Source organism: Cydia splendana, chromosome 19 (genome assembly GCF_910591565.1).
Source record: "Cydia splendana chromosome 19, ilCydSple1.2, whole genome shotgun sequence".
Lineage (NCBI taxonomy): Eukaryota > Metazoa > Arthropoda > Insecta > Lepidoptera > Tortricidae > Cydia > Cydia splendana.
In genome coordinates this window covers 13,693,209-13,701,747 of record NC_085978.1, presented here as the reverse complement: position 1 = coordinate 13,701,747, position 8,539 = coordinate 13,693,209, and the positions used below count along the sequence as shown (strand labels likewise).

The following is an 8,539-nucleotide window of genomic DNA, read 5'->3' as shown; positions in this document are numbered from 1 at the left end:
TGCGCGGCGTAAGGGGCCCACTGATTACCTGTCCGCCGGACGATATCGGCCTGTCAGTTAAACGCAAAATTTGACAACTTCGAACAACTGACAGGCTGATATCGTCCGGCGAACTGGTAATCAGTGGGCCCCTTTAGTCGCAAACTATAGTCGTAAGCATAACCTCACACAAACGAGACTTGTAAACGTCGCTCCGTTGAAGTAGGAGTATTCGACCTGTTCCAGGCGCTTGACCGGGCGCATGGACGGGTGCGCGGCGTAAGGGGCCCACTGATTACCAGTCCGCCGGACGATATCGGCCTGTCAGTTAAACGCAAAATTTGACAACTTCGAACAACTGACAGGCTGATATCGTCCGGCGAACTGGTAATCAGTGGGCCCCTTTAGTCGCAAACTATAGTCGTAAGCATAACCTCACACAAACGAGACTTGAAAACGTCGCTACGTTGAAGTAGGAGTATTCGACCTGTACCAGGCGCTTGACCGGGCGCATGGACGGGTGCGCGGCGTAAGGGGCCCACTGATTACCAGTCCGCCGGACGATATCGGCCTGTCAGTTAAACGGAAAATTTGACAACTTCGAACAACTGACAGGCTGATACCGGCGAACTGGTAATCAGTGGGCCCCTTTAGTCGTAAGCATAACCTCACGCAAACGAGACTTGAAAACGTGGCTCCGTTGAAGTAAGAGTTTTCGACCTGTACCAGGCGCTCGACCGGGCGAATGACAGTCATAAGCACAAACTACCTTTAAAAATGTAGCTCTGTTGAACACAAGACTTTTCGATTTATACATGTCGCTCGATCGGGCGCGGAATCGGCAAAAGCCGTTAGAAAAAAGCTTACGGGCGTCCGCTAGGTGGCGCGGTCGCACGGAGCGCGTGAGTGGGTTAACGAAAAATAGTATGAGCAACGATAACTAGCGCGGGCACGTGCGACGGATTTTACCTACAATGGCACCCGCGTAGTGATGTGCCGATGAGAACATTCTCGATTCTAAGAATTCCTTTCCGAAGAAATTTCCGGAAAATTTCCAACTTTCTCGAGAACGTTCTCTTATTAGCATAAATAAGTTATGAACAATCTTATTTTTTTTTATGGAATGATATTTACTTTTGTTAAGTTTATACCTTTTGCCTCAAATAACTTGTTTGGGCAATTTTGTGTTGAAACTCCTGGTTTTTTTTATCAATTAGTATTATTTTTTATATTGCTATGAATGGTGCCAAATATTTTCTTTTAACCCTTAAATGCATAGTGTTGCCATATGTCTACAAAGCATTAGACAGCTCACAGATTAAAAAAAAAACCGGGCAAGTGCGAGTCGGACTCGCGCACGAAGGGTTCCGTACCATAATGCAAAAAAAAACAAAAAAAAAGCAAAAAAAAAAACGGTCACCCATCCAAATACTGACCACTCCCGACGTTGCTTAACTTTGGTCAAAAATCACGTTTGTTGTATGGCAGCCCCATTTAAATCTTTATTTTATTCTGTTTTTAGTATTTGTTGTTATAGCGGCAACAGAAATACATCATCTGTGAAAATTTCAACTGTCTAGCTATCACGGTTCGTGAGATACAGCCTGGTGACAGACGGACGGACGGACGGACGGACGGACGGACAGCGAAGTCTTAGTAATAGGGTCCCGTTTTACCCTTTGGGTACGGAACCCTAAAAAGGCGTACGTTCTTGAACGCACCTTTATACCAAACGTCAAGTAGTAGGGAGATGATTTAAGGGTTAAATTTACGCAATATTTTTAATTTATAAAAATTACATTCGTTTTAAGACAACAAGTCGGAAAGCTTGGAAAAAGCCAGAAGTTGATAATTATTAGTATATGATTTTTAACGGTGTTTTCGGGATTTGTAATTATTTTATATTTAAAAACTTTATCATAGGTATATCACAAATAGTGTACCTTTCTAATGGTAGTAAAAAAAATCATATAGGTACTGGAAATTACATATCTACATAAGTAAATATGATTTAGCCAATTCAACTTCTAACACTGATTTCGCAGTGAAAATCAAAGTAATTTTTTTTTTACTATTCTTCCTAGAATCGGCAAACAATTATGTGATACATATATTAATTTCGGGCAAAAAGAAAAAATCATGCATTTAAGGGTTAAGCTTCCATGGTTAGTCTTATCTCCTACACTAAGCGGTTAAACAAAATAATTCATCGCTTTTGCGACGAAAGGGTAAAACTCTCAGAGAACATTTCCGATAGATTTCTTTGTCTCGGGAAAATTTCGAGAACGACACATCGCTACACCCGCGTGCGTGCGCCCCGCCATCTAGCGGACGCCCTTATGTTTGCTGTATATGATTAGTGTGGAGAGACGCTTACTTGACATGATTGTGAATTTGTGGAATCAACAAGCTTCTATTGTAGGTAAATAAAATAAAAATAACTGGACTCACAGGGAGTTCGTACTAAGTCAAATGTGTCGTCCTATGGAAAAGGGATTTTAGGCCGATTAGGGCTTATATCACGTAATATCGTTATTAATGGTATAAGCGCTAATAGTCTTAATTGTTCCCTCTTCCACAAAAAGTCGTTAGAATAATATTATATTTAATTAGGTAAATGTGATAAGCAAATATGAACATTATTTATATACGGGTTATTTACTTACAAGAACATGTCGCATAATAACTTTGATTTTGTTACTTAAGTATTTAAGATTTTACTAGTCATTCTAGTCAGAATGCAGTCCTATAGGGAGCGTGCATGAACTATAGGGGGCAGCACAGGAGCCGTCAGATTTTTGGCGATAGGCGTAAATGTGTAGTTTATGCTTCCGATCTAGCCCACAAGATGGCAGAACCTATTATGCACAAAAAACCGTACGACAACGGTAGATGGCAGCACTTGGTTTAGTTCATGCACGGGATATAAAGGAAGTTTTCAAAATATTCAAGAACTTTGCTAAGTTTTTAGACCTGCCTGTTCCTATCTCTATCACACGCGCATAATTATGTAGCTGTCTTCTTCGCACAGTGTCATTGATTGCCGGCATCCTGGGGAGACAGCAATATACCAGGACCAGGCAGGTCAATGTACGAAATTTTACGTGCTTATGCTCTGGTTTCCTAGGATAGCGGTGCCGTCATATAGCGGCCGTCTCCATACAAATATTATGACATCCTTATTTAGCCGTATTATTTAGTATGGAGACGGCCGCTATATGACCGCACCGCAATCCTAGGAAAACCGATCTTTAATTAGCGTCCTTATTTTATGTGGGATATAAAACACGGTAGGCTAATGTGTTTTTTATTAGCTTCCGCTTGTATTAATAGCGCCAAAGTTACCTATACTTCCATAACATGCTTTGTAGATTTTAATCTACAGTTTCATGACTTCCAGAATAATTGTAGAAAAGGTAATGTTATTAAATGTTACATGTCGTGTTATGTACTTATTAGTGTCCGACCGAAACATGTTTTTTACCGCACCGAAGGTTCGGCTTTGGCTCTAGTTTCGGCCGTAACCGAAAACGCGCCCTCATTAGGTGAATTGTGTTTTCTAATAAACCAATTAATTTTGGTATACATAAATCATAAATCAGTATATTCATATTATTAATACATATATTAATATTGTTTTCCTACTTGTTCCGCAACTTTTGGTCTTTGTCACTTAGTTTAGTTTCATAAAACGAAGCACCATGTCGTAAGTTTCGGCCCGGCTGAAAAGTTCGGCCGTTTTTTGGCCGAAACCGACACTACGGCCGAAACATGATTTTTTGGCCGAAACTGGCCGAAACCGAATCTTCGGTCAGACACTAGAGTTAGACCAAGAAAAGTCTGCAGCGCTTTTCATAGCCCACGCAGTGCAAGTGTTATTTTAAATGTCAAACTTCTATGAAATGATGACGTATAAATAACACTGCGTGGGCTATCAAAAGCGCTGCAGGCTTTTCTTGGTCTAACTCTAGTACTTATCCCACCACTGTTTGTTATAGTTTATTTTTATGCGCTTTTACTGTTATTCGATTTATATTTACTTATTCTTTTGAATCTTTATTGTTGTGTTGCGGGTTTATGTACTTAAAATAAATGTAATCGTATCGTACAAATGTTTTTCCAAAGATACTTAGTTATTTATTTTAGTCTTTAAGTTAGGCTGATTATTGTAAATGGGCATTTTCACTTAAAAGTGTACCATTTACTTTTTTTCGGAAATCCATCAACTTTTGGGTTATTTCTACTGAGAAATCACGACGACTATCGATTTGAAATGAAAAAAAAAATTGTATCCCAAAAAAGTGACTATTTGTAACGCATTTTCACAAATATTTTGTATGGACCTGGACCTGGATTAGAAAACTGACACAAAATCTGTATGAAAAACTGGGGACCCTTTTTTTCTTTGTCTCATTCAATAGTACTCGTGATTCTGAGTCTAAATAATCCAAAAGTTATGGTTTTTCGAAAAAAAGCAAATGGTATCATTTTTTCTGAAAACCCCCAAATAATAATGTGTTACTTTGATTTTTTACTATGTAAGTGAATTATATATTATATGTCAACGAATCCTATTGAAAGTTCAAATATTGGCCTAAATTAAAATGCTGAAGCTTAAAGCAATTGAAATCCTTGTGTCATTTGATTAACACATACGAGTAACATAATACGAATATAGAAAGAGTATAAAAAGAAACGAATTCTGCATAGCTTTTGCGCACAAATCTTAGTATACTCGCATCAAAAGAGATTATATTCGCCATTATACTTTATTGACAATAATTTATTTTAAAATGCCAAACATACAAAGCAATTCGTTTTTAAGTTTATTTTTAGGAATAAGTGTGTTAACAAATGTGCATTGGGGTTGAAAGCGGGGTAATATAGAAAATGGCAAATATCTATATAACCAGAAGCACTTCGTATGTAACACTTATGCTACTGCAACGCTTACCACGTCATCTTGCGTACTGTTACTACAGTAGATATTTGCCATTTCCCAAATAACCCCGCCTTCGAAATTACCCCAATGCACCCTACTAGAGTCCGTCTAAGCTAGCTCTGCACCGGCTTGAACAGAACAATTTGTGGGACTTGTGGGATTGTCATGTGTCAAATGTTAATACATATTTTCATAGAATATTGACATCAATGATGACATTGCCTCACTTTGTCGTTGCAAATGCCGTGCAGACTTAGCTTGGTCCTACTGTACTGTTATAGGAATAATTGTTTAAACAATACAGTATTTTAGTTAGTCAATGTGAAATCAGTGTATTGAGTTCATGAATGAGGTTAAATACTGGAAATGGATTGATAAGGGAGCTTTTGGAGAGAGGGTTACACTGACAAAAGTTGTGTGTAGACTGTAGACTGTGTAGTCTATGGTTTATCTATCTCACTATGGATTGTTCCCTAGACAATTTTTTATTTCAGTTTTTATTTAGAGTCTGTGCGGAAAGAGAAGACTCGTAGAATGTACGGGCTTCCTTACATTCCACGACTCTTCTCTTTCCGCAGACTCTAGTAGGGAGCGTGCATGAGCTATAGGGGCCAGCGCATGTTTATTGGCGGAAAATATCAATGTCAATTATAAGTTTTCGATATATAGTCTGTATCTTTAGGTATTTAAATAAAAGTAAACAAAATCTACCCTCAAATGGCTCCTTAAGCCAGTTGAGGGTAGATGAAAACATTACATGATCAAATAAATAATGTAGGTTATAGTCAAGTCGTTCAGTGACAGATCCAGGCGGTTTTGTATTTGGTTGGTTAACCAACAAATGTTATAACTACCCGAAAATGTACAATTTTTTTGTTTACTTTTATTTAAATACCTAAAGATACAGAGTATAGGCCACAAGATAATGGACCCTATAGCGCACAAGAGAGCGCGTAAAAGATAGGAGGCGACACCTACTTCTTATCGGCCTAAAGTGACGTTAAAGTTTGCACTTTAGATCACAAGGTGGCAGACTCTCGAACGCGCATTTCTCTTGTATTCAAAATATGCCATTGCATTGAAACCGCTTCACTACAGCGCCATCTCTGATTAACTTTCAGCATTTAACCTCGTTATTTGAATAAGTATATGTATTAGTCAGTAATTACAGACTGCTTGTAGAAACTCCAGGATTTACGTCCAAAGAACGAAGTTGTATTAAAAACCCCTGTCGAATAAGACAGTTGTATATGTACCGTTACTTAGTTTTTAAGGTAAGGTCTGCAAATGTTTGTTCCTCTACAATAAATCCCTTTTTATGTAACTTTGTTGTTTTTTTTAACTGACATTTCCTAAACCTTGTTCCATACACATAAGGTTCAATATAGTTTACCCAGTCTATACGGCTTTGTTTGAAAGTACGTAGCGTGAAAAGAACCTACTGGTCTGTAAGGGTGGTATTCCATCTATCCAAATTCTTTGTCCAATGTGCGTCTCACATTTTGCTTTAATGAGAGAGTGAGAGGACTGACATAGGACAAAGAAAATGGACAGGTGGAATACCAAAAGCCAGCAATATTATTTTTGTAACCAAGCTTTTCTGGGCGTAAACCCTTTTCCAAGCATAGTACGATTTATCTACCACATACGCGCCAATAGAATTTCAACTATAGCATTCCGATTTAAGGTTCAAATTAGATTGCACTTTCGGGAAATGTGACTTGTCTGGGAAACCCTTGTACAGTCACCTGCAATAATGTATTACACAACGAAGGCCGCAAAAATATCTGACACGATCTTTTTTGTAGAGCCATAAGAGCGTGTCACATATTTTTGCAGCCTTCAAAGAGTAACATACTATTGCAGGTGACTGTACATGTGATTGTGGCGAACTGAAAAAGGGTTAACTTGCTAAGTAATCAAGGGAGATGTATCCTGAAGCCTCGCGATCGTCAGCTGCCGCTCCGTCGGTGGGTTCACGTGAACAATCATTTCCTTCTTGATGAACTTGATTAGATCTATGGTATGTTTAAACTTTATATAGATGTGGGTGTATTATAGGGATGTGGGAAAGAAAAAACTGTATAAAACTAAATAATGCTTTATTTCACATTGTGTCAATATTCATTGGTCACAAACAAGTTTTGCACTTCGACATTGGAACTTATACTCCGATCGTTACAATAACTATAAAATATATGCAGTTAACAACAATCCCCAGATCTGGGGTCCCGAGAGTCTCTTGGTATGTCCGTTTATAACAGACGTAATCGGTATATTACAGAACTAGAGCGGTAAAGTAAACATTTATTTAGGTAACCCTCATTACACAGTACAAGAAAGTACAAAATGGCGGACTTAATACCTTAAGGCATTCTTTACCAGTTTAACCTTTTCGACGCCGTGTCAAACACAAAAGCTGTCACTCGGACGCCACGTCACCGAAGTGTCAAAACTGAAATTGATCTTTATGCATATGCACGTAGGTCTATGTTGCTCTGTGGTCTGTGACCGATTAATCAGTCTTTGGCGTTAAACCTGCGGTGCGGATATATCTGTCATTGGCGTCCAAAAGGTTAAACATTGTGACATTGTAAGTACAAACAGCAACACTTCAATTGAGGAATGACTTTTCAAAAAAGTTTATTTTTCATAGAGAAATAAGCCCTTTTGAAAAGACTCCTCAATTGACGTAAGAGTATTTCTTGATAAGTTTTATTTTACCGTTACGAAACTATGTAATATAATTATCAGGAACTCTCATTCAAACATACTTTTGTTCGTATTCGCACAAGTCTACAAATGATTGTGTTGCTGACGGTATTACAAGTATAACTGTGATACGAGTATTAATCAAAAAGTTCCAAAGAAAACTTTTGTATAGTTAACATTTTCAAACACAACTTGGCATTATTATTGACATATGAGTTACATAAAAGAGGGCCACTTGCCTGTTTCTACACAACCTGCTGTATTTCATTTTTATTTGTCCCCAGATTACCTACCCGTAGCGGGCGGTAAATTCTACATACTCATAATACGGGTTTAAATACTATTTCATGAATGAATTACAATGTTAAGTAGGATTTTATTACATTTCATAGGTTATTACTTATTAGGACCAAGAGACTCAACGGTGAAGGAGTGTAACACTCAAAAGCAATATAATTTGCATTATGATTATTATATATACATGGATATTTCACCTCCAGTGTACGAAAAGGTCTCCACACTTGGCACAGAATATTAAGGTGGTGGTACTAGTGCTCGACATGCTAATGACCAATAGATGACACCCTGCTGTCACCTCTATTGACAATGACGAAGTTTCAAGATGACATGTACTGGGACCGCGTCGAGCACCAGTACCACCACCTTACATGGTTAAAATACAAATGCTTAGTCAATTTATCGTCAGATTGTCTTTATCTTTCTTTGTGACATTAGTAAGAAAGAGAGAGACGTTACATTTAATTTGAATTAAATTTATTAACATGTAGTAATAAACTATTGGTGCGAGTTTTGTATTGAAAATCTTAACGCATTCATTGCCACCCAGCCAAACAAGACGTCCGCGCCAGGCCACAACAATTTCGTCATATAAAGCAGTAGTACCAC

At 38.1% G+C, this 8,539-nt stretch overlaps 1 long non-coding RNA gene across 1 annotated transcript in view; it reads left to right on the top strand.

Annotated features, from left to right (window-relative positions):
• Positions 1-6,733: 6,733 nt before the first annotated feature.
• The window catches only part of LOC134800124 (uncharacterized), a 149,075-nt gene continuing 147,269 nt past the window's right edge, over positions 6,734-8,539 (top strand). Inside the window, exon 1 of the long non-coding RNA XR_010145508.1 lies at positions 6,734-6,799. This is a non-coding gene — a long non-coding RNA (uncharacterized LOC134800124). The remainder of the gene's footprint in view (positions 6,800-8,539) is intronic.